The sequence below is a fragment of the Protomyctophum bolini genome, assembly GCF_963924005.1.
Source record: "Protomyctophum bolini genome assembly, chromosome: 22".
NCBI lineage: Eukaryota > Metazoa > Chordata > Actinopteri > Myctophiformes > Myctophidae > Protomyctophum > Protomyctophum bolini.
In genome coordinates, this window is record NC_137883.1 from 2,623,909 (window position 1) to 2,648,958 (window position 25,050).

At 43.5% G+C, this 25,050-nt stretch overlaps 1 protein-coding gene across 3 annotated transcripts in view; it reads right to left on the reverse strand.

The window, feature by feature from the left end:
- Window positions 1-25,050, reverse strand: part of LOC308310122 (spermatid perinuclear RNA-binding protein-like) — a 194,182-nt gene that overhangs the window by 168,637 nt on the left and 495 nt on the right. The window lies entirely within an intron of this gene.

Sequence of the window (25,050 nt, forward strand, 5' to 3'; positions counted from 1 at the left end):
ACATTAGTGATTACCGGTAATTAGATTAATTTTGCCGTACCGTACCGTACCGTATACACTATACAGTGTTGTTTTTGGCAGCAAATTTTTATTTTAGTTTTAGTCATATAGTCTCTTGAACAGTTTTCACTTAGTTTTAGTCACATTTTAGTCACCTGGAATGTTTTAGTGTTAGTCTAGTTTTAGCCGACTAAATATCAGAAGGTTTTAAACAAAATTTAGGCGAGCCTTGATGCCGTCGTAATGACTGTTTTTGTTTTTCACTTGCTGAAAATAGCAGATCTACAAGCCCACAACGCGTCACAGTTAGCTTGTAGATGTGTAAAGTGTAAAATGACTGGATACTGGATCTCTTGTCCGCTATAGTCCCTTCCTAGTCTAGTCTAGTTTTTATCCGTCGTCTTGGTTTTAGTCATCACAGCTTAGCTTTCCATGTAGTTTCCGTCAGTGGAAAAAGGTAGTCGACGAACATTTCTCGTCTTAGTTTTAGTCGACGAGAACACGGGTACCGTATACGGTACCCGTAGCTCTTCCATCTGCCAAGCGATTTGATTCACAGCAGCAGAACGGAACAGGAAAGGAGATACTATACCGCTAATCAAATACACCCCAGGGCTTGATACGGTTATTACATAATCTCCTGATTGCTAATTATTTGAGCCAAATGGAAATAATATTCTGCACAATCGCCATAGAAACGTTTCCATTCATCCGAATAAGAAATACTAGATGAAATTAACAGGAACGTTAACTGTGGCTTCCGTCATTATTTCCACATCGCGGTCAGTCTGGCATCTCGATTTGGAGCACCATAGAGCAAACATCTGCTATTTGTCAATAGCTAAAGAATAACATAATGCTTAAAAACACCAAAAAGGGGTTCCCGCCCCAAAATGGGTTAAGGGCACAGCATTGACATAATTTAAGCACAACTTTCTCTAAGGAGATCTGCATACTTCAGCTACTTGTGGCGCAACAGCATGCACTTACCAAGAGCTTGAGATTTCCCATGGTTTATCACAGTGCATCTCTCAAGTTAGCAAAATGAGGAAATATAAGGACTGGTGCTTTAAATTTCCGTCATATTCCAATCTAGACCATTACCAACCGTTGTCAAACTGACATATTGAGCCCACGACACACAGTGTGCAGGCTTCCCCCCAGGAGGCTATACCTTCACATTCACTAGATCCCGAGATCTTCTGTGGCCAGATGTAATCGTAGGACTATAGTAAATAATCAAAAAAAAAATCGCTATACATTTTTGTAAAAAACACACATATTTAGCCTCATGTTCGAATCCCCAACTTTTGTTCAGAGATTCGAGAACACGTCAATTTTAAGGACTGCGCAGTTCATGTCTCCGGCACCGCTCACTCTGTCCTAAAGGGTGTATAATATGACTTATAGCTAATTAGGAAATCCCAGGAGGCGACGACGACTTTTCACAGAACCGTGAGGTTCCTCATTTTGATAACCCAATGTACACGGACATAATAACTATACCGGTACACATTGTGAAATGCGCAGATCACGCGAAACCTCAGCAAAAAGAAAAAAGGACAATATCGGTGGCCTCCGACTGTAAGTGCAGCACACCATAAGATGAGCGTCACCACCACAAAAGGTAAACGGAGATCGTAGCCATAATTAATTCTAGGTTTCACGGGGTGAGTTATCGATAGGAGAGGGGAAAAAAGTACACATTTAGGTGACTAATTGGATTAACCTGCAGGGCTCGTCTGAAACAGGTGCGCCTTTCTTGCCTGGCATGGCTGACAGACTCTGGGCTACAAAGATAGCCTATATATAAGCTGACTATGGCATATGTAATGTACTGCAGCAAGCCTTTCACAGAGTATGTGTTATATTAAACATGTTATTGTACCACGTGTGGCAGTGAAAAGGCGCCTGTGTGTGTGTGTGCGTGTGCGCGCGAGAAATGTGTTAGGCCTCCTTGTGTTCTGTGCATGTGTGTGCGTGTGCGTGTGTGTGCAGTCTTTGTTGTCTGCATGGTGCGACATCTCATTTTGTGGCCGATACACTTGAAACTGGATTTCTTTACACCCTTTTCATCCGAGAGCAGAAATAGTCCGGGGGTTCTTTTAAACCCAATATTACTCTTGACACCCCGCACACACGCACACGGCGCACACACACACACACACACACCCTTAGTCTCAGAAGAAAAACACAGACTACAGTGCAGCTATACACAGCAGTGCTGCAAATGGACACAGAGGGTGAATTTAGAGAACAGACACACTGCAGGGTCTGCTGTGTGCCTTCTGTGTTCGCTGCGAGGGGAGGGAGAACACAAGTGGCACACTGTGTGGCACGACTTGGTTGTTGCAAGCAATACAAAACTCAAAGGGGAAAAGTGGATGAATGTCATTTACTACTACTACTACTACACTTTGAATAGGATTTTTTTAAATTTGTCTACGTGACTTGTGTTACACAATTGATTTTTGATTACCGGTATATTTTTTTAACCCCCTTTTGCTGTTATACTTTTAGTTATTGAAAAACTGCAAGCTACAAGCTCGTAGCGTGGCACCGAGTGCCGCGCTACGAGCTTATAGGTCTGCTATTGTTTTGAAAAAACGTGAAAATGTGGCCGAAATCTTTGAATATACTGTATATTCTTTCACAGTGAATGTTTTTTAACTAAAATCTTTGCTTCCGGGAGGTGGTCCCTGGAACAACATATTTTCAGAGGGGGGGGGGGGGGGGAGAGGGGGTCCGCAGCCAAATACAGATAATTCTGGGGGTCCTTGGCATGAAAAAGGTTGAGCACCGCTGACATAGAAACACACGTTCTTCAGAAAACGGTCCCGATTTAGAAGACACTTTTAGAATCTGGTCTCAAGTCTAAATGGGGTTAAGTGAAAGTGGTCACGTTCGGTTTTAATTTATAAATAGTGAACCAATCAAAAAGGTATTAGCAACAGCTTTGTGACAAAGATCACAATTTGAACCTATATAGATTGGAACACAGGCTATTTTTTTTGCAGGGCAAGTCATTTCACTCGTCAGTGTTATGTCACTGAAGAAAACCAAGCTGTGTGGCTAACCTACTACTAATTTAGTGGACAAGAGATCCAGTATAAGTCATTTTACACTTGGTTGCATGCTGAAAATAGCAGATCTACAAGCTCGTAGGCGCGTTGTGAGCTTGTAGATCGGCTATTTTCAGCAAGTGTAAAACCATTCAGTACGACGGCATCAAGGCCCGCCAAAATACATTTGGACTAAATCAACTGTAGATTTAGTCGACTAAAATCTTGTGACATTTAGTCGACTAAAACTAGACCAACACTAAAACATTCCAGGTGACTAAAATGGCACTAAAACTAAATGAAAACTATTCAAGAGACTATATGACTAAAACTAAAATCTAAATTTGCGCCACAGTATAAGAAAAGTGCTGCCACTGTTTTTTGGCACCCAACAGTCTAGCAATCCACAGAGACTGCTTTTAAACCCTCAAGTGTTAGCGTTCGTGTTAGCATTACGTTATGCTTTAGCCATTTAAAAATAGCAGATCTACAAGCTCATAGCGCGAGTGGCACGCTACGAGCTTGTAGGTCTGCTATTTTTTTTAAATCGAAGACATTTTTAGAATCTGATCTCAGGTCAGAATGGGTTCATAATGAAACTGTCAGGATGTAATAGACATTTTTAGAATCTGGTCTCAGGTCAGAATGGGTTAAGCATATTTATGAGGGGCCGAGGAGCATATACTGCTTCCTTCATTTCAAACGAGAGGTTTAGAAACGTAGAGAGAGAGACAAAATGACAGATAAACTGTTTTTAAGCAGGAAAAGGCTGTGATATGCAGATAGTGTGGAGTTACAGCCGACCTAGAATAAAAGACCAGTATTTGACTTTTGCGGAAACTAACCACTCCCACCGCGCGCACACACACACACACACACACACACACACACACACACACACACACACACACACACACACACACACAGTGTGTAAGAAGTGTGTTATTTAATTGTGAACCATCTAAACGGAGCAATTTAATGTTTAATCCAGAACTCAAGTACAAGCGCTTACTTGAGTTGAGTACGAGATAGCTTGTTCTCCCCCCCCCCCCCACACACACACACACACACACACACACACACACCTGACAGGCCCTTAGTACAGCTAGAAATCAAGTCTCCATTCATCACAACCCCCCCTCTAGTAGTACAAGACGAAACACCAAAAATAACCTACAGTATAATACCTTACAACCCAGCAATATAGAACGACACTGATGGAAGTCCTTTTATTGTCATGAATTAGCTTAACTCATTCTGGGCGGGAACCCCCTTTAGCGTTTGAAGCATTATGTTATACTTTAGCTATTGAAAAATTAGCAGATTTGAGGGTCCTTGAAATAGCTTGAGAACGACTGACACAGAAGGCATTTTTGTAGAATCGTCCTCAGGTCTAAATGGGTTAACCCATTCTGAACGGGAACCCATTTTGGTGTTAGCATCACGTTATGCTTATAGCTATTGGAAAAATATCAGATCTACAAGCTCAGAGCGCGCCACCGAGTGGCGCGCTACGAGCTTGTAGGTCTGCTATTTTTGAAAAAAATGGAAGAACGACTGACATGTTTAGAATCTGATCTCAGGTCAGAATGGAAAACTGTCAGGATGTGGAAGACATTTTTAGAATCTGAATCTGATCTCAGGTCAGAATGGGTTAAGGCTTATACATTACTTGCCAATCAGCCGCGGCAACATCAAGTACGACACGGAGCTGCCCGCGGCTGTACGACAGTAATCCAAAAAGAAAAAAGTATAGGCAAGGCAGTAACTTTACAACTCACAGGCCCTCCTCATCCTCCAACAGCGTTTTACAAAGATGAATTCCTGATTCACAATAAGGGCCTGGGCTATACACACACACACACACACACACACACACTGGGGGATGGAATTGGCTTCCGCCACATGGCCACTATGCAGGGTGTGCGTATTGAAGACCTGCGCGTGAATCTCTTGTCCACGGGGGGGGGGGGGGGGTTACACAGCCCCCTTCGCCTCGCCTTCAGAGGAAACGGGCCCAAAATGACCATATTTCACAGCTGCACGCACGGGCGCAGCCACACACACACGCACACACACACACACACACACACGCACGCGCACGCATCACTTTACTTGGGTTAGCGTACGAGTTGTCCTCGAAAGTTGTTGACATTACAACTCCCATTGGTCGAATTACATTGGCGCGCGGCGCGATTATAAAAACTATAGTGGTGTCGTTGCTATAGCTGCAATGCTTGCTCATCCCATTGTCGGAGAGGTCGGCTAGAAGGCAAAAAAAAAAAAGAGCGTCTGGTTGTCTAGAGACGAGGCAGCCAATCGGGACGATAGGTCGTCACTACACGGCAGCCAATGAGAAAGATATAGGTCGTAGAAGAAGACCGCCTGCTCCTCTCCCAAAACATGTCATGGTGGAGTTCCTCGCGGGGGATCTGATCAAACGTCGTTGTAAAATTGTAGTAAAATTAAATTTGTAGCACAGGTGCGACTACAGGATTTGACCGTTCAATCGTGATAAAGACAAGGCTCTGTCTACACAGCAAGTGCACATTCTATAGTCGCCGTTCTATACCGACATATATATCTCTGAACGGCGGTGTCGTTCGACAAAAAGAGCAGAGCTACAAGCTAACGACGTGTCGAGGCTCAATGCGGCGTTCATTTGAAGATCTGTCCCCTTTGTTCCCCGCATGCCGCCCCCCCGCCCCTCCCTGTGTTGCTGCTCAGTTCTCTTCCCCGTCAGCAGCGGAGCGAACGCAGCAGCATAGCATGGTATAGCACAGAAGACAGAAGGAGTTGCTATAGGACCCCCGACACGTTGAATACTAAAGTTATTTGGAAAGTTTGTAATGTCAAAACATCACTCGATATAACTTTTAACCAAACGTGGGTGAAACAGCGTGCAGCCGTGCACGCAAAGAGTGCACGTGCGCACGCACATGGAGTGGACGGATTGATTGATATACCAAAAACAACCCTTGCTTAGCACCTCGCTTATACAAAAGCGTGTGCGCAGCGCAATACGAATGACCGACCTGGCTGGATGTATTAGTCAGTGGCTATATAGCTCAGGTCCATAGCTCTAAATGCAACGCATTAGACTAGAGCTATAGCTCTAGTCAGTGGCCTGCATATTACGAGCAAATCCACCCTACTATACAAGTTCTGAAACCTAGAAGATAACTACCAACATACTCAACAAAATACAGACATTATAGACCCCCCAGGAGTCTATACTGGCCCGAATACCATATCCAATGCCAACCTGTGGGACCTCACTACACACAAGACACCATAGAAACACAGATCAGGAGGAGGAAATGGACATGGATATACAGTATGGGACACACACACACACACACACACACACACACACACACTGCGCGAAGACAGATCAATCACAAAACATGCATTAACATGGAACCTCGCAAGGCAGGAGAAAGAGAGGAAGGCCCTAGAGCCACCTAGAGAGGAACCACAGGACAGGAGATGAAGGCACAGGAGCTGTCATAGCAACAACTGGTCACAAGACCGAAGTGAATGGAGGAGACTCATCGATGGCCTATTGTGTTCCTCAGGGAATTTAACCCGTTTTGGACCGAGGTCGATTACACAAAGAAAGGGCTTCTAAATCCTTTTTAAAAAAATCTGAAAAACCCATGTTTCTATGACTCAGCGGTGCTCAACCCTTTTCATGCCAAGGACCCCCAGAATTATCTCTATTGGGCCACGGACACCCCCATCTCAAAATATGTAGTTCCATGGGACCCCCCCCCCCCCCCCCCCCCCTCAGAAGAAAATATTTTAGTCAAAAATGTTCGCTCTGAAATATATATATATTCAATGATTTGCGCCACATTTTAACGATTTTTCAAAAATAGCAGACCTACGAGCTCGTAGCGCGCCACTCGGTGCCGCGCTATGAGCTTGTAGATCTGCTATTTTTCAATAGCTAAATTATAACATAATGTTTAAAACACCAAAAGGGGGTTCCCGACCCCAAAATGGATTAAAGGCCTAAGTAAGATAGCGTAAGCCACTATTATAATGTTCATCAATAAATAGAACGCTAAACAACACGTTAAAAAAAAGGCGTGAATTGGCGCTCTGGGAGGCCATTAAAACCACGTCATTAATCAAGTCATTGCCGTGCGTTCTGCGAGTAAAGTCAAGAACTGCACTGTGTATGTGTGTGTAGCCTGACACGTACGTATAGCCTGCAGGTTTTCACAGTGGCTTCACGAGTTCAAGTTCACGCCTCGCGTCAGGACAGTGAACGGGGGTGAACTGTGAGACAGTCGGGCAGGAATAATAAGCAGGCAGTCTGTGTTCTGAACTTCTGACACAATGTGGAGCGGGGATAGAGGGAACACAAGACAGGCAGCAGCAGAGGCTTGTGTGGCGAATGAATTCAAACAGAAACAAAATGCAAGCATGGATGGATGGATGGATGGATGGATGCACACACGTCTGAGTGCGTGCATGCAGACAGACTGTGCACGCACCGCACACACACACACACACACACACACACACACACACACACACGCACACACACACAGGCTCTGAATCTGGAGCCGAAACCTCGTATCTCCACTAGGCATGTAACGATTCACTCAACTCACGATACGATTCGTATCACGATACGAGGTTCACGATACGATTTTTCACGATATTAAAAAATGTATATATTTTAAAGAAGTTTTTTTAATTTTATATAATTTATCTTCCCCCCTGAGATGTTTTATTTAACTACATTGCAAAAGAAGTAGCATTACTTTTGACAGTGCAGAAACATAATTGCCTTCCTTGATGAGCATCAACGACCATCATCACCTGGGCACAGTCACAGACACAAACAGCTCCCCTCTACAGTCACAGACACACACAGCTCCCCTCTACAGTCACAGACACACACAGCTCCCCTCTACAGTCACAGACACACACACAGCTCCCCTCTACAGTCACAGACACACACAGCTCCCCTCTACAGTCACAGACACACACAGCTCCCCTCTACAGTCACACACACACACAGCTCCCCTCTACAGTCACAGACACACACAGCTCCCCTCTACAGTCACAGACACACACAGCTCCCCTCTACAGTCACAGACACACAGCTCCCCTCTACAGTCACAGACACACACAGCTCCCCTCTACAGTCACAGACACACACAGCTCCCCTCTACAGTCACAGACACACACAGCTCCCCTCTACAGTCACAGACACACACAGCTCCCCTCTACAGTCACAGACACACACAGCTCCCCTCTACAGTCACAGACACACACAGCTCCCCTCTACAGTCACAGACACACACAGCTATCCTCTACAGTCACAGACACACACAGCTCCCCTCTACAGTCACAGACACACACAGCTCCCCTCTACAGTCACAGACACACACAGCTATCCTCTACAGTCAGACACACACAGCTCCCCTCTACAGTGCTCTACTACTGAAAGTGACTGTCATTTCTCTCCAAATCACTTGAATATGATGGAATATGACTAAAGCTCACAGTCTTTCTTTTCAAAATCGTTTTTTTTATTTCAATGAATCGATTCATATCGTCGGGATTAATATCGATACCTGATATATCGTTACATGCCTAATCTCCACATGTTTTTAATTTTCTCCAATAATCAACACGGTTTTGAGCACGTATAGATCTGCTGTTTATATAGGCCTATAACTGTATGATATGATTATCAGTCTGGCCCGATATGAGAGTGCACTCTTGTGACGCGTGTGCTGAAGTGAGTCCGATGATGTCGCTCCAGCAGATTCTCAGGAGAGATCAAGCAATAGCTGCAAAAGCAGCTTATTTGTATGCGTGCGTGCGTGCGTGCGTGCGTGCGTGCGTGCGTGCGTGCGTGCGTGCGTGCGTGCGTGCGTGCGTGCGTGCGTGGTGTGTGTTTGAAGAATTGACGCTGCTGCTGACGATGTTACACTTTCTGCCTTGTATCATAGTTCCTCACATCAACACAAATAAGGGAAGCCAGTCACAGCAGTGACAGCACACTGGATTTGAAGAATATGAACAACAATGAAGTGTGTGTGTACGACCGTGCGCGCGCGTGAGTGTGCGCGTGTGCGTGTGTGTGTGTGTGTGTGTGTGTGTGTGTGTGTGTGTGTGTGTCTCTCCATTTCTGTACCCCCATAGTCCTTTGTCTATCGTTATTGTAATTGCATACAGTCTACTGTTGACAGTAGTGATTACTTACAACCCACAAACACTTTAACCCATGTAGGCCTTACGTCGAAAAAAAGAAAAAAAATGTCTTCTAAATCCTGACAGTTTTCTGAAATACCTATGTTTCTGTGTCAGTGGTGCTCAATATTTCATGCCAAAAATTGGTGCCACGGACCCCCCGTCTGAAAATATGTTATTCCAGGAACCCCTCAGAAGCCAAGATTTGAGTTAAAAACGTTCGCTCTGAAAGAATATATATTAGAAATCTGCGCCCACATTTTCACGATCTTTCAAAAATAGCAGACCTATACAAGCTCATAGATAGCGCCGCGCTATGAGCTTGTAGATCTGCTATTTTTCAAAAGCTAAAGCATGGCATGATCCTTAAAACACCAAATGGTGTTCCCGCCCAGAATGGGTTAATTAATCTCAAAAATTGTATATAATTGACATGTAGGACTACGTCATTTAAGGAAAACAGTCACGGGCCAAATAACCTTTCATTACACTCCGGCGAATTACACTCATTATACACTCCAAGCGAATCAGAGCCGTGGTGACAGCTCTGTCTTGCTAAAAGACACAATTAAGTATATTTGTAATTTTGTAAAGACAACCTATTAGAGCGCCGAAGTCCTGACGCCACTCGCTCATCCCCTGGTTCTGCCTGGTTCACGGAAGTACCGTCTCTATGGAGAATAACATGGGCTCATCTTAACCCATTTAGACAATATTCTAAATGGGTCACACGATTCTACAAATGACTCCTAAATCCTAACAGTTTTCTGAAAAACCCTATGTTTCTAACTTAAGTCAGTAAGGTGTCTCTGTATCGTTTGCGACAGTCAGTCACTCATATATGATATACAGTCTGCTTCTAGCGAAAATGTAACTAATTCAGTAGCAATAACAATAGCGTTTTCTCGCAGTCAGTCGATGCTTCATTTCCATACGAGTGAAACTGCCCGGGGTGACATGTTTATTTTTCAAACACAGTTCTTATATGAGGCGGTCTAAAATCCCCCCTATGGGGATTACAATGCAAATAAAAAAGCACATGAACCTGTGGATTTGCGACCTCTACCGATATCGACGTTAGATTTAATAACAGACAGTAAAAAAAAAGATAAAGGGCTAAGAATAAGCATGTTTTTTTTTAGAATGCACACACATGCACGATACATTGAAATAAATCCTATTCAAAGCCTCGTGGGAAAGAGATGTCGGGGCTAAATGGAATATAAATCACAATATCGCAAGAGGTAGTAATCATCGTTCTAAAAGAGGTCGAGTGTTTTAGTCTGAGTTTGAGCGTTCATTTTATGTGCAGTTATTCTCTGAAAATGGCATTATACAGTTTTTAGTAGGAGATTTAATGGAAAAAAAAACAAGTTCAAAACGGGAACCCCTTTTGGTGTTTCAAGCATTATGTTATACTTTTGCTATTGAAAAATAGCAATTTAAAAATAGCAAAAGGAGGGCGCAAAAGTAACTCCTACGAGCTACTTGTACGAGCTTCTAAAAAAAGATTATCGTGAAAATGTGCCGCAAATTTCGAATATATATTATTTCAGAGCGAACATTTTTAACTCAAATCTTTGCTTCTGGAAGGTCCCTGGAAGGAACAACATATTATTTTCAGATGGGGGTCGGCAGCCAATTACATCTATTTGGGGGTCCTTGACATGAAACTGTATTGAGAACCATGAACTAACATATAGGTTTTTTCAGAAAACTGTCATGATTTAGAAGACTTTTTTTTTTTAGAATCGTCTAAATGGGTGAAGAATCTGAATGTGAGAATTGTCAAATTAATTACATCTTTGGGACCGAAGGATCGTTCCAACCCCAACTTACATTGTAATGACAAAGATAATGCATGTAGTGCATTATTGTGTGTTAACTTAGTACGTCTTGCATAGCCAGACGTCTCCCAGCTTCTACGTGCGTGTGTGTGTGTGTGTGTGTGTGTAGATAAGGAAAGTGAAACAAATAAATCGTGCCTTATTAGATAAAAGGTCTATTAGCCTGGCTAGATAAAAGTCTTAATCAGAGGTTACATACTAGTGTACACAAACACACACACACGGCATCCAACTGATTATACTATTATCAATTATTGCAATGTGATATGCCACCGTTTAAACATGAAGGTATAGCAATTATTCTGTTAAAGACACACACGCGCGCACACTCCGCACAGTCACTCACACACACACAAAGATTGGCCTCAATCAGTGTTGATTTCGTCGACTAAAACTATGACGAAAAATGTCCGTCGACTATACCTTTTTTCACTGACGAAAACTAAACGAAAACTAAGCTACGATGACAAATAAATAAAAACTAGACTAAAATGTTGGGAAAGGACTAGTGGACAAGACATAAGTATACAACTTGGTTGCATGATGAAAATAGCCGATCTACAAGCTCACAACGCGTCGCAACACGTCGTGTTGTGAGCTTGTGGATCGGCTATTTTCATAGCCGATTTCATTTCAAGTGTGCAATCAGCCATTAAGGCCATCAAAATACGTTTTAGTCGACTGAATCAACTGTAGATTTAGTCGACTAAAATCTTATGATATATTCAGTCGACTAAAACTAGACCAACACATTCCAGGTGACTAAAACTAAATGAAAACTAGTCAAAAGACTATGACCAAAACTAAAATGTATACCGTTAAAAATAACACTGGCCTCAATACTTACTTAGGTCTCCGTCTTAGGGAGAACTACATCATCGGTATATATATATATATATATATATATATATATATATATATATATATATATATATATATATATATATATATATATCCTATATTTACCCTCATGTCAATTACAGTACCAAATCTCTGTACCCAGTTATTCCAGTCCCCCGACACTGGAAAAGTACAGACAAAGTATCTTTCTCCTCTGAAACGTGTAGGCATATTTCTTTTCAAACCGACAGTGAAGAGTTTTCACTGTCGGTGCGGAGGCAGCAGTTTGTCTCAGCAAGCAGTGTGTGTGTGTGTGTGTGTGTGTGTGTGTGTGAGATCGTATCGAATATGAGAGAGTGAGAGAGTGAGAGAGAGAGAGAGAGAGAGAGAGAGAGAGGGACAGCAGGTGAGGGTGACTTAACCCATTTTGACCCGAGGACGATTCTACAAATGACAGTTTTCGGAAATACCCCATATATTACATAATGCTTACACGACACCAAAAAAGGGGTTTCCGTGCAGAATGGGTTAAACCCTGCGCATGCCGTTTGTGAGCAAGAGTGCGTGCGTGCGTGCGACCGTGCGCGCGCGTGCGACCGTGCGCGCGCGCGTGCGTGCGACCGTGCGTGGCGTGGCGTGCGCGGGGAGAGAAGAGATGAGATGACAACCCGCTGCGCTGCAGCATCAGCGCCGCACACCGATCGGTTCGCTCCATATCTCACTGTCACACTAAAAAAGATGAAACGCGCTCTCTTGACCCCGCGCTCTCCGTGATTCACCGACCCCGACCCCCCCCCCAATTTCCAGCTTCCTTCCCCTTCCGTCCTTATATGCACGACGACGACGAGACCCCCCCCCCCTCCACAGTCTCCCCTGCTGGGTCTCGCCATCCTCTATATACCATCGACACTCTACACATTTTTGGAGAGGCCTCTCCCTAAACCCGACTCCCGGCAGATTGCGATATGGAGTTCACAAGTCTCCCTCCTCCCTTGATCTGGTCTGAGTCTCAAGCAGAAGCTGCAGGGGGCAAAAGCAGCGGGACAGAAAATCCGATATCTCCATATTTCAGTATTTTAACCCCCGACGTGAGCACCCCCCCCCCGCCCCCCCTTCAGAGATACTTCCGGGTCCCACTTGTGTGTCCCCATAGAGTTATCCCATTTTGACCCGAGATCAGATTCTAAGAATGTCTTCTAAATCCTGACGGTTCTCTGAAAAAGCTGTGTTTCTATGTCCGTCGTTTTTCCAAAAAAAGCAGACCTACAAGCTTGTAGATCTGCCATTTTTCAAAAGCTAAAGCATACCGTAATGCTAACACCAAAAGGGGTTCCCGCCCAGAATGGGTTATATACTGTGTCACCTCCGTCGGACTAAATCGGAGACGAATACAACCACGAAAGTCTCATTTTACCGCTTTCCCTCGCAACAGCAAAGCTACTGGTCTCCTAGCTCTGGTCCATAGCCTTCTACTGCTTCGATGCTGCCCTGCAGTAAGGCTATGTGACTATCAGTATTAAATCTCAAATCGAAATCAGACCAGCCTCTCCTCTTTTGTGGAAATCTCACGAACGTTTGACCTACTCACCAATAAAAAGACGGGTTGTGTCAATAGAAAGCTTACTTTCCTTAGTGGACGCACTCTGAGCCCCCCACCACACGGTACTTTTGGCCCAAAAGGGATTTAGTTTCCACCGGAAAAAAAATACTTTTAGTTACTCCGCTGCGCCCTCTACCGATATTGCCCAGAGAACTGCCTCATAGAGAATATTTTTCCTCCGGTGAAAATAAATCCCTTTTTGGCCAAAAAGTACCGTTTATACCGTGTGGTGGTGGTGGGGGGCTCAGAGTGCGTTCACTAAGGAAAGTAGGCTTTCTATTGACACAACCCGTCTTTTTATTGGTGAGTAGGTCAAACGTCCGTGAGATTTCCACAAAAGAGGAGAGGCTGGTCTGATTTCGATTTGAGATTTAATACTGATAGTCACATAGCCTTACTGCAGGGCAGCATCGAAGCAGTAGAAGGCTATGGACCAGAGCTACTGGTCTCCCAAATCTGGCTGTGACAGGCCGTCCGCCCCACACGGGAATACTATCGCCATTTTATTTCATTGTGTCGACTAAATCCTCATTCATGCAAACTAGATTCAACATACTCAACCCTGCACACATTCTGCCCCCGAAATATTGTACTGAGCAAATGTTACCACCTTCAATAATAATGATAATAATAGTCTTTAGTGTCTCCACATCATATATTATTTTTTTCCTGGACACTTGTACAGAACATTAATAATTCTACTCGAGTTGGAAGCACTAAGACGCATTTTAACACTCAATGGCTTCCTTTCTGAAAAATAACGTCATTGTGAAAAGATTCACAGGTTTAGATATTCCATTTACAATGCGATGCGGACGGGAGCTGGTGCCACTTGGACCCGGACGTAAACGTAAAGGACTACAAAATGACGTCGGGACTTAAATACAGAATCATTTCGAGGTTGTAGTCTCGTTAGCTTGCGTTTACGTTTTCTACAATACGTAGCAATACAATACGCCTCCAAGCGGCCGCAAATTATCGCTCCGATCAGATTTTGTTCGGAGTGCGTCGTCTCTGCCCACGAGAGAGACCAGATGGGGAGCAGGAGGAGGAGGAACTCGGTGCTGCCACCAGCTGGCGGAGTCAGGTTATGCCTGCGCATGACACGCGTCAAACATACAGCGTCTGGAGTTGAACATTAGGACACACAAGTAAGTGATATATGCCTGCCTGCGTGCCTGCCGAGCCATTAGGATACCCTATATACACACACACACACAGACACACACACACACACACATCTCATCCTTATTTTTACTAGACATGGGTTTGGTATGGCCTATCGTTGACGCACTTCATGTTTAGGCCAGTGGCATATAGCTACAATAAAAGGCGAAGACAGGCAGCCTGACAAATCCATTTCTGCCTGCATGGCCAAAATCCATACACTGAGAAAAAAACCACACCCGTGTGAACCGAGTGGTGCCCCCCCCCCCCCTCTCTCCCTCTCATTCTCTCTCATTAGAAGGCAACAGTGCAGCACTATCTCTGGCACAACAGCGCCCCTACTGGTACTCATAGGTTAACGCGGACATAGACAGTCACATAGTCACATAGGTTAACGCGGACATAGACAGTCACATAGTCACATAGGTGAACACGGACATTGCCGTTCCTTGGGGTGGTTGCACCACTCAAAAAAAGAGAGGAACAAACACCAGACCTATGAGAACTATTTTAGCGGGTTGCGCATAGAGAGAGCCCGACCCTCAATCACCCACTGGAATGCAAATGCTTTTGTAGCCTATATATATATATATATATATACTCGCCTGGCAGGTATATCTCCTTTATAGTGCATCTTGCCTGCCCAAAATATAATTCCTGGAAACGCTACTGGTTTAGGCACAGTAAGATATTATATGGTTACATTGAAAACATGGGGTTTTGGCGTATAATCTATGAATTCACAAAGCCTCAGTAATACATACATTCTGTCTGATGACGTCAGCCATCTGTCCCATGGTTACCGTGGTTACCGCACTGGGTACTCATTATTAACACCCCAATCGCCCAGGACGAAGTTCACCGTCTTTTCTATTAGTATAACGCCCCAAGACGAAGTTTTATCCAAAAGGCGAAGTTTATTGATATGAAAACGGATCGCATCGCTCCACAGCCAGTGAGAGTGCTATAAATTGATTGGGCGCTATAATTTAACGGATTAAATAACCCAGAGCAATTTGAGTGTTAACACAACGTATGCTGCCAGCTTATTTCAGTCAGAAATAGTCAGAAATGAAGACAGAACATTGTCCTTTTTAGTCAAAACCATGGAGGGTTCCCTATAGATTGGGAGTTACGAGCCATTTTTTGGAGCCGAGGTGTACGGCAGGAAATCAACAAGGAGTAAATTGGAGAAGGAGAGGCCAACCATTGTAAGAATAACGATGCACTACTGAGTGGACACATTTGCATTGTTGTGTTGCAGTAATTAATTAACAGCCCCTTGTTCTCGTTAAGCTAAACAACTTCCAGAGGCTATCACTATTCAACATAACAGCTGTAATTGTCTTGTTGTTGTGCCACTCCAAATGGAGCAAAACGCATTGACTATCACACAACCAACACATAACAGATTAACACGTTTAGACCTGACGTCAAACAAAAAACGAATTCTATACAAGTGGTGCTCAATATTTCATGTCAAGGACCTACAAGCTCAGACCTACAAGCTCATAGCGCGGCACTGAGTGCCGCGCTATGAGCTTGTAGATCTGCCTATTCATTATTCAATTAATTGAAAACGTAATCGATAGAAGACAATCGTCGATGCAACCTTAATTAAATTCCACCATCACTAATAAAACCATTTAAACAATTTGAAACCATTTCATTATTGTGGACGAACACCCGTCACTTTTACTCTTTTACTGTAAGACAGTAAAAGGACAATAACTTCATAACCAAATACTAAGCAACTCTCTTCTTTTGTCTCGACTGTATGTGAATATAGCGGTGTTGTTTTTGGCAGCAAATTTAGATTTTAGTTTTAGTCACATAGTCTCTTGAATAGTTTATTTAGTTTTAGTCACGTGATTGTAGTCACCTGGAATGTTTCAGTGTTAGCCTAGTTTTAGACGACTAAATATCATTAAGATTTTAGTAGACTAAATCTACAGTCGATTTAGTCGAACAAAATGTGTTCATGGCGTCGCAATAACTGTTCTTTTTCACTCGCTGAAAATAGCCGATCTACAAGCCCACAACGTGTCGTCCATGTATTTATTTAGTCTCATAGTTTTAGCATCATGTAGTTTTCATTTAGTCTTCGTCAGCGGAAAAAAGGTAGCCGACGGACAGTTTCTGTCTTAGTTTTCGTCGAGGAAAACAACACTGGAATATAGGACACCTTAAATGGTCATCTCTCTCTCTCTCTCTCTCTCTCTCTACGCTCACCGTTCTCTCCCTCTGTCATCCCTCTCTCTGAAGCAGGCCTGGTCCAGATCTATTCTCTGCAGAGCTGCATACTGTGTGTGTGTGTGTGTGTGTGTGTGTGTGTGTGTGTGTGTGTGTGTGTGTGTGTGTACTTGGGAATTGGGATCTGGTTAAACATTGCCCTGTTTAGATAGTTCACAATTAAATAACACACTTAGACATTACTATACGTACACACTGTGTGTCTGCGTGTGCACGTGTGCGTGTGCGTGTGTGTGTGTGTGTGTGTGTGTGTGTGTGCTTGGGATCTGGTTAAACATTGCCCTGTTTAGATAGTTCACAATTAAATAACACACTTAGACATTACTATACGTACACACTGTGTCTGCGTGTGCGCGTGTGCGTGTGCGTGTGTGTGTGTGTGTGTGTCTCTCCTCAGATCCTAGCACACAGCAGCAGACTCTCGAGTCTCACCTTGCCAGGATATGTAGCTCTGATTTAATTGGCCGAAGCCGTACAGTGAAAGCGTCCCTAATTGGCCGATACAGCAGCTGGCGGCCAGTATATATAAAGCACGACAGAGAGCAAAGTGGTGGAACTTCCAGTGGCGCATCGCTGCTGCTGTGATGTACTGAAGTTAGGGGTGTGTGTGTGTGTGTGTGTGTGTGTGTGTGTGTGTGTCTGTTTTTAGAATTCCTTCTCTCAAACAACATAAAGGAGCTATCTGCACTCTGCTATATAACCCAGATCTGTAAAAGCGCCCTGTATCTCTCCATTCCAACTCTCTGCTGTGCTGCCAAGAAACAACACAAACACACTCTGTATCAACTAGGAAAAACAACAACAACAACAGCAAACAACATAGTACATAGAAATTGTAATCTTCTGATCTCCCTATAACTTGCCAAAGAATAAAACTGTCGATGGCAGGAGAGAGAGAGAGAGAGGGTGTGTGTGTGTGTGTGTGTGTCTGTGTGTGTGTGTGTGTGTGTGACTGTGTGTGTGTGTGTGTGTGTCTGTCTATCTATGTCCGTCTGTCTCTGTGTGTCTGTGTGTGTGTGTGTGTGTGTGTGTGTGTGTGTGTGTGTGTGTGTGTGTGTCTGTGTGTCTGTGTGTGTGTGTGTGTGTGTGTGTGTGTCTATCTATGTCCGTCTGTCTCTGTGTGTCTGTGTGTGTGTGTGTGTGTGTGTGTGTGTGTGTGTGTGTGTGTGTGTGTGTGTGTGTGTGTGTGTGTGTGTGTGTGTGTGTGTGTGTGTGTGTGTGTGTGTGTGTGTGCGTGCGTGTGTGGTGCGTGTGTCCGACAGGAGGAAGAGTACTAGGTGTAGCAGAGGGAAACTGCTTCTGCCGACGGCAAATACTCCTGCTTCCTGCCACCTCGGTGTGGAATCCAGGAATAGCTGAGAAGAACGTCAGGAAAACAGGAGGGACAGACCTCCCTTCACGCGCTGCTGTGTGTCTGTGTGAATGAGTGAAAACAGGAGGGACAGACCTCCCTTCACGCGCTGCTGTGTGTCTGTGTGAATGAGTGAAAACAGGAGGGACAGACCTCCCTTCACGCGCTGCTGTGTGTCTGTGTGAATGAGTGAAAACAGGAGGGACAGACCTCCCTTCACGCGCTGCTGTGTGTCTGTGTGAATGAGTGAAAACAGGAGGGACAGACCTCCCTTCACGCGCTGCTGTGTGTCTGTGTGAATGAGTGCCTCTCCTCTGATTTCGTCGACTAAAACTACCAAGATGACAAACCTTTTTTTCACCGACTAAAACTAAATGGACACCAAATGAAAACTAATCTACGATAGAACTAAAACTAAGCTAAATGTATTGACAATTTCGTCAACAAATAAGAAATAGACTAAATTGTTAGGAAGGGACTATAGTGGACAAGTAAAAGTGATTTTACACTTGGTTGCATGCTGAAAATAGACGATCTACAAGCTCACACAACGCGTCGCAGCAAAAACAATCATTGCGATGGCATCAACGCCCACCAAAATACTATTCAGTCGACTAAATCAACTGTAAATTTAGTCGACTAAAATCTTATGATATTTAGTCGACTAAAACTAGACTAAAATGTGGGTGACTAAAACGTGACTGAAACTAAATTAAAACTATTGAAGAGACTATAGGACTAAAACTAAAGTAGAAATGTGCTGCCCAAAAACAACACTGCAGTGTGTGTAGGCTGTATTGTATCATGTCGTGGAGAAATGGAAGAGTTCTAATGTCAGCTTTGGGAATTCTTGGGAGATTTATATCTCTCTTTAAGAATGCATTGTCTAATCATGTATTCACTAATGCACCCCATGGAGTTTCACAATAGCATACAAAGCTATAGTAGGAAATGAACTATATCTATACCTATACCCATGTGCAATGCAATGTTTGCCCAACTGATAAGCCAATTGTTTAACCCATGTAGGCCCGACGTCAAAAGTCTTCTAAATTCGGACAGTTTTCTGAAATACCTCGTGTTTCTGTATCAGTGCTGCTCAATATTTCAGTGAAGGACTCCAAAAATGATATGTAATTGGCCACCGACCCCCGTCTGAAAATAGGTTGTTCCAGGAACCCCTCAGAAGCAAAGATTTGAGTTAAAAACGTTGGCTCTGAAATATATTGAAAAATAGCAGATCTACAAGCTCCTACGAGCTTGTAGATCTGCTATTTTTCCCCAATAGCTAAATTATAACACAATGTTTAAAGACACCAAAAGGGGTTCCCGCCCAGGATGGGTTAAAGGAGGTTAACGGCTTGAATTTGACACGGCCGCAGGGTTTCTTAACCACAACGTTTGTAAAAGTCAAGTGTAATTGATATTGTAGACGTAAATGTTTAACCGGAGTTAGCGCCGCTTTGAGTACAACACTAACCTAAACCTCTTTTGATTGACCAGATTCCTTTGTGCCTCGCAGAGTACTCGTGTATGCACATATTGGGAATTTGCGCGACACACAACCTAGATGAAACCCATTTCTTCAGTAGCTGCGCCATAAGTTCCTTGTTTCATCTTTAACCCATTTTGGGCGCCGGGAACCCCTTTTTGGCGTTTCAAAGCATTACGTTATGCTTTAGCTATTTAAAAATAGCAAATCTACAAGCTTGTGTGCTATTTTTTGAAAATAATCGTGAAAATGTGACGCAAATCATTGAATAGATCTATTCTTTCACAGCAAACGTTTTGAACTCAAATCTTTGCTTCTAAGAGGTCCCTGGAACTACATATTTTCAGATGGGGGTCGGTCAATTACATATATTTTGACATGAAAATGTTTGAGCACCACTGACATATAGAAACATGAGGTTTTTCAGAAAACTGTCAGGATTTAGAAGACATTTTGTAGAATCCTTGCCAAGTCTAAATGGTTTAAGAAGCAAAAACACTGGTCACAATGACAGCGTCTTTTGTAGGCAGCGGTAAACGGGCTATGGGGACAAAAACAGGAACCGCCACGCAGGGACAAAGGAATTAGGCCAGGACACAAGTATAATGCATGGAGCGAAACAGAAAGAAAGAAAGACTGCCCTGCGCATCATTATCACATACCTCTCTCGACTAGTCCTCAGTCACGTCGAGACTGACAGGAAGACACTGCACTGTCCAGTCAATCCTGTATGAGAATGAGAGGCTCTCGAGGGAAAATAAAAGGGCTTATGGGAGCTCACAGCATGCATGATGCCCACATTTTAACCTGGCTCTGTCACTCATGCTCCACAACCCCATTTAATTCTGCTGCTGCCTGTCCATCACATACAGTAGCCTACAGTACTGTATATACCCCAGAGAATGGCAAAAAGAAAATGAATACATGAATAAAAACACCAAGGAGTACAAAATCTCGATATGACTCTCTCTCTCTCTCTCACACACACAAAGTATATTTCTCTCTCTCCCCCTCAGTGATTCTCTCTCTCTCTCTCTCTCTCTCTCTCTGAAGGCTATTCACGCTCACACAAGCACACTTGTGTCTGGCGTCGCTCACTCCCCCTTGCACGCACGCACACACACACACTGCATACTATACAAAGTGCAAGAAACACAGTAAGCCTACTGTACAACTGTGGTGCTAAAAACAACCATAAAGCACCCACTTTAATGTCCTCTCATAGTCAAGCATATAAACAACTGTCCGTGTCTATAGGAAGGTGGGGCGAGGTGCACCTGGACAGGGAATCTGTCAGGGTCTATATAGCCGAGTACGTACGGTAAAAGCAATGCTTCCTTTCCCTTTTGGGCAGATTCACTGTCGAGCAGGACATACTGTACATAGCTTAGGTGGTTCGGGCAATCTGGTCAGGATGCCTCTCGGGCGTCTCCCTATAGGGGAGGTACTCGAGGTCCCACTGGGAGGAGACCCCGGGGCAGACCACCACCAAGGCGCAGTTGGGAGGAAACTATAAATGGCCTTATAGTTGGGACGTCTCGGGATCCCCCCAGGAGGATGTCCACTAATTGCCCCCCGCGACCCGACTACGGATAAGTGGTTGAAGATGGATGGATGGATGGACAGAGCATGGTGGGGTAAATGATGATAACCACCTCATGTTTCAGATGGGACTACTAGTACGATTCAGTCAGGAACACGTTTCCACTCCAAGGGTTGTTTTTGGCAGCAGAATTAGATTTTAGTTTTAGTCATATAGTCTTTTGAATAGTTTTGAGTCACATTTTAGTCACCTGGAATGTTTTAGTGTTACGTCTAGTTTCAGTCGACTAAACGTCATGCGATTTAGTCGACTAAAATGAATTTTGGCGGGCCTTGATGCCGTCGTAATGGCGGATTTTACACTTACGCGTGAGCTTGTAGATTGGCTATTTGCTGAGCATGCAAACCAACCAAGTTTAAAATGACTTATTCTAGATCTCTCGTCCACTAGTCCCTTCCTGACATTTTAGTCTCGTTTTTATTTTGTTTTTATTCCTTTTAGTCATAATAACAGCTTGGCTTTCATTCAGCTTCCGTCGGTGAAAAAAAGGTAGTCGGCCAATATCTTCCGTCATAGTTTCAAGTCGACGAAATCAACACTGCATTGCCGTGTGCTTCCGGGACAGGACAGTCCCGACAGGATGGAGGAAGTGAGGAAAACAAAACCTTTTTACGAATGCCGGCATCTGTATCCTATATATGGCAGGGGTTCTCAAAGTGGGGTCCGGCGGGGACCCCCACTGGGGTCCTTGAGGGAGTTCCATGGGGGGCCCGCAGCTAAATTATATAAGTTTGGAACCAAATGGACCCCTTGAGGGTCTGTAACTCTGAGTGTGTACACAAATGGAACCAAGTAGACCCTCTCGAAGAGTTTACATTTACATTGATTTTACAATATAAACTGGGGGATCAGAGATAGAAATGCCATTAAATGGGAGCGTACAAATGGAACCAAATGAACCCTGACGGGTCCATTTGGTTCCATTTGTACGCTCTCAGAGTTAAATCAACATTGATTTTACAATATAAATTGGGGACAATTTGGGGGTCCTTGTCGTGAAAAGGTTTGAGAACCGTCCACTGTCCTATAGAGCGCCGCAGTCCCGCCCCCTTTCAGAAAAGCGAGTGGCCCAGGAAGTGGAAGCCCCATGCATTCTCCCATCGGCACTTTTAATATAATTTATTTAAAGACGGTTACGCCGCGGACAAAGCCGATCAAATAATTTATGAGACGAAAAACAAAACAAATAGTGTTGTCTCCTGACTTTCTTTTCTTCTTTCTAATGATTTGATCGTCCCAAAATATTGTGTTCATTGTCATGATTCGTCACGATCCGAATTGGCTTTGTCCGCGGCGTAACCGTCTTTAAATAAATTATATTAAAAGTGCCGATGGGAGAATGCATGGGGCTTCCACTTCCTGGGCCACTCGCTTTTCTGAAAGGGGCGGGACTGCGGCGCTCTATAGAGGAGAGTTGATAGCGGCATGAGGCATAGGCCGCAGGCTTGTCAATTCCTGTGTGCTTGTAAAGAGTTGCCATGACAGAAGTGATATAGGCGTGGACGTCCATGATAAGACGCAGTTCGCAGTGTTATAAAAGGCTCTGAATGCTTGCTATGTTCTCAAGCAGGTCGAGCGAGTGCGGCAGAGCAACTACACGACACCTTTCTTCTTCCTCCTCCTCCTCCCTCCTCCCTCCGTCACGGTTTGGACAGACGCAGTCGAGACTATGCGGAGAGAGACAGACAAGTGTTTGTTTTTGTCGACTAAAACTAAGGCGAAGAATGTGTCCGTCGACTACCTTTTTCCACACTAAATGGAAACTAAAGCTATGACGACTAAAACTAATTAAGCTAAATGTATCGACAATTTCGTCAACAGATGGAAACTACACTAAAATGTTAGGAAGGGACTAGTGGACAAGAGATCCAGTATGAGTCATTTTTACACTTGTTTGCATGCTGAAAATCAGCCATTGCGACGGCATCAAGGCCCGCCAAAACACATTTTAGTCGACTAAATCAACTGTAGATTTAGTCGAAGAATCTCATGACATATAGTCAACTAAAACTAGACTAACACTAAAACATTCCAGGTGACTAAAATATGACTAAAACTAAATGAAGTTTCATTCCAAAGACTATATATGACTAAAACTAAAAATCAAAATGTGCTGACAAAAACAACACTGGAGACACTCCTCAATGAGGGAAGGAGACGTTATATCTGCTTCATCTGAATCCCTAGACTCCTTCAAAACCGCTCTCAAAGGTAAAATCTCAATCCCCCACCCACCCCTTATCCCCCCTCACTGTATATATATGTTTGTACCTCCTTTATGATTCTTCCTGATTTTGGCTATATAGAAAGTGTATATTTGTACGTCTCTAAATGTTATGATGAATTGAAGAAGGTGGACCCTCTTGTAAAACAAGTGTAATGATGGCGTCGTCCACTCACAGTTGACATAGTTTTTGTATCGAGTCGTGCTTGAAATGTACTGCAATTCTGCAAACTGTCAATAAACACTTCAATCAATCAATCCATTCAAACAAGACAGCAGTAGAAGTCGAAGAAGCAAAGATGTTTCATACAATCAAAACAACAGAGATGAAAATATGTTCCTCATCCAATATGAGGCAGCTAGAATGATTGGTCTATAGGCCTGCCACATTGTGTGTCCCTGTTGTACATATAACAATCAGCGAAAATCAATATTATATTTAGTGTTTTTGTATTATTCTTTTAAGAATTGCAATATTTGAAACATTGTTTTGCAGTTTGATCATGCAAAAACTAGGTCTAATCAATATTACAATAGCAATAGTTTAACAAAATAGCTGTATAGCCTTATATGGTTAAATTAAGATATTTTATTTGATATAGGCTTTGTGTTCTCACGGTGGGGGATACAATTTGTCAGACGTAAATAAAAAGACCAACTACTAGGCATATGTGTTTTATAGGGACCATTTATTTTGACACCACCGCTATAACAAAGCAAATAACTGCACTGTCAGGCAGCTGCACAAACAATTAAACGGGTCATTATTAAATCTAACAAATGCGCAATTATTGCGCATTTGTTAGATTTGGTGATAATAATGGCCCCGTTGCTAATAATGATCACAAAAACACCCGAGTTAACCTACTTAATATTGCCACCCCACGACGTCGTAGCCTATATTGTAAGAATAGCTTCCAGTGCGGAAGTATATACAGGCTTCAGACAGACTAGACACCTGCTAAAGATGAGCCATAAGACCGACCATGCTGCTGCTGTAGCGATAATGATTCGCAGCTCACATTCACTCTGCAACACAGCGAACCGAAGCGCTCGTTCGTTTGAAAACACTCAAATGCTGTATGTAGCCTATAAGATGTGTAACTTAAGGCTAAAAAACAACTTGGATTTACCGTCTCTGTCTCTGTTGGTTTAGACAGTCAGAATGCAAAACGCACAAGAAAAGTTCCTGGGTTTGTTTTTTTTGTATATCCTAACACAAGTGCAAGTTCCTTATTTTGTTCTCAGCTTTGTTTCAACACTAAAAGGCCATGTCGAAGACGACAGTATATCAGCCTAAACGGAACGGTCGGAACTGAGCTATCGTCTATATAGTTTATATACCACTTTACACTTTCCAAGCCGCTATCATTCTCCGATCGACACACAAAA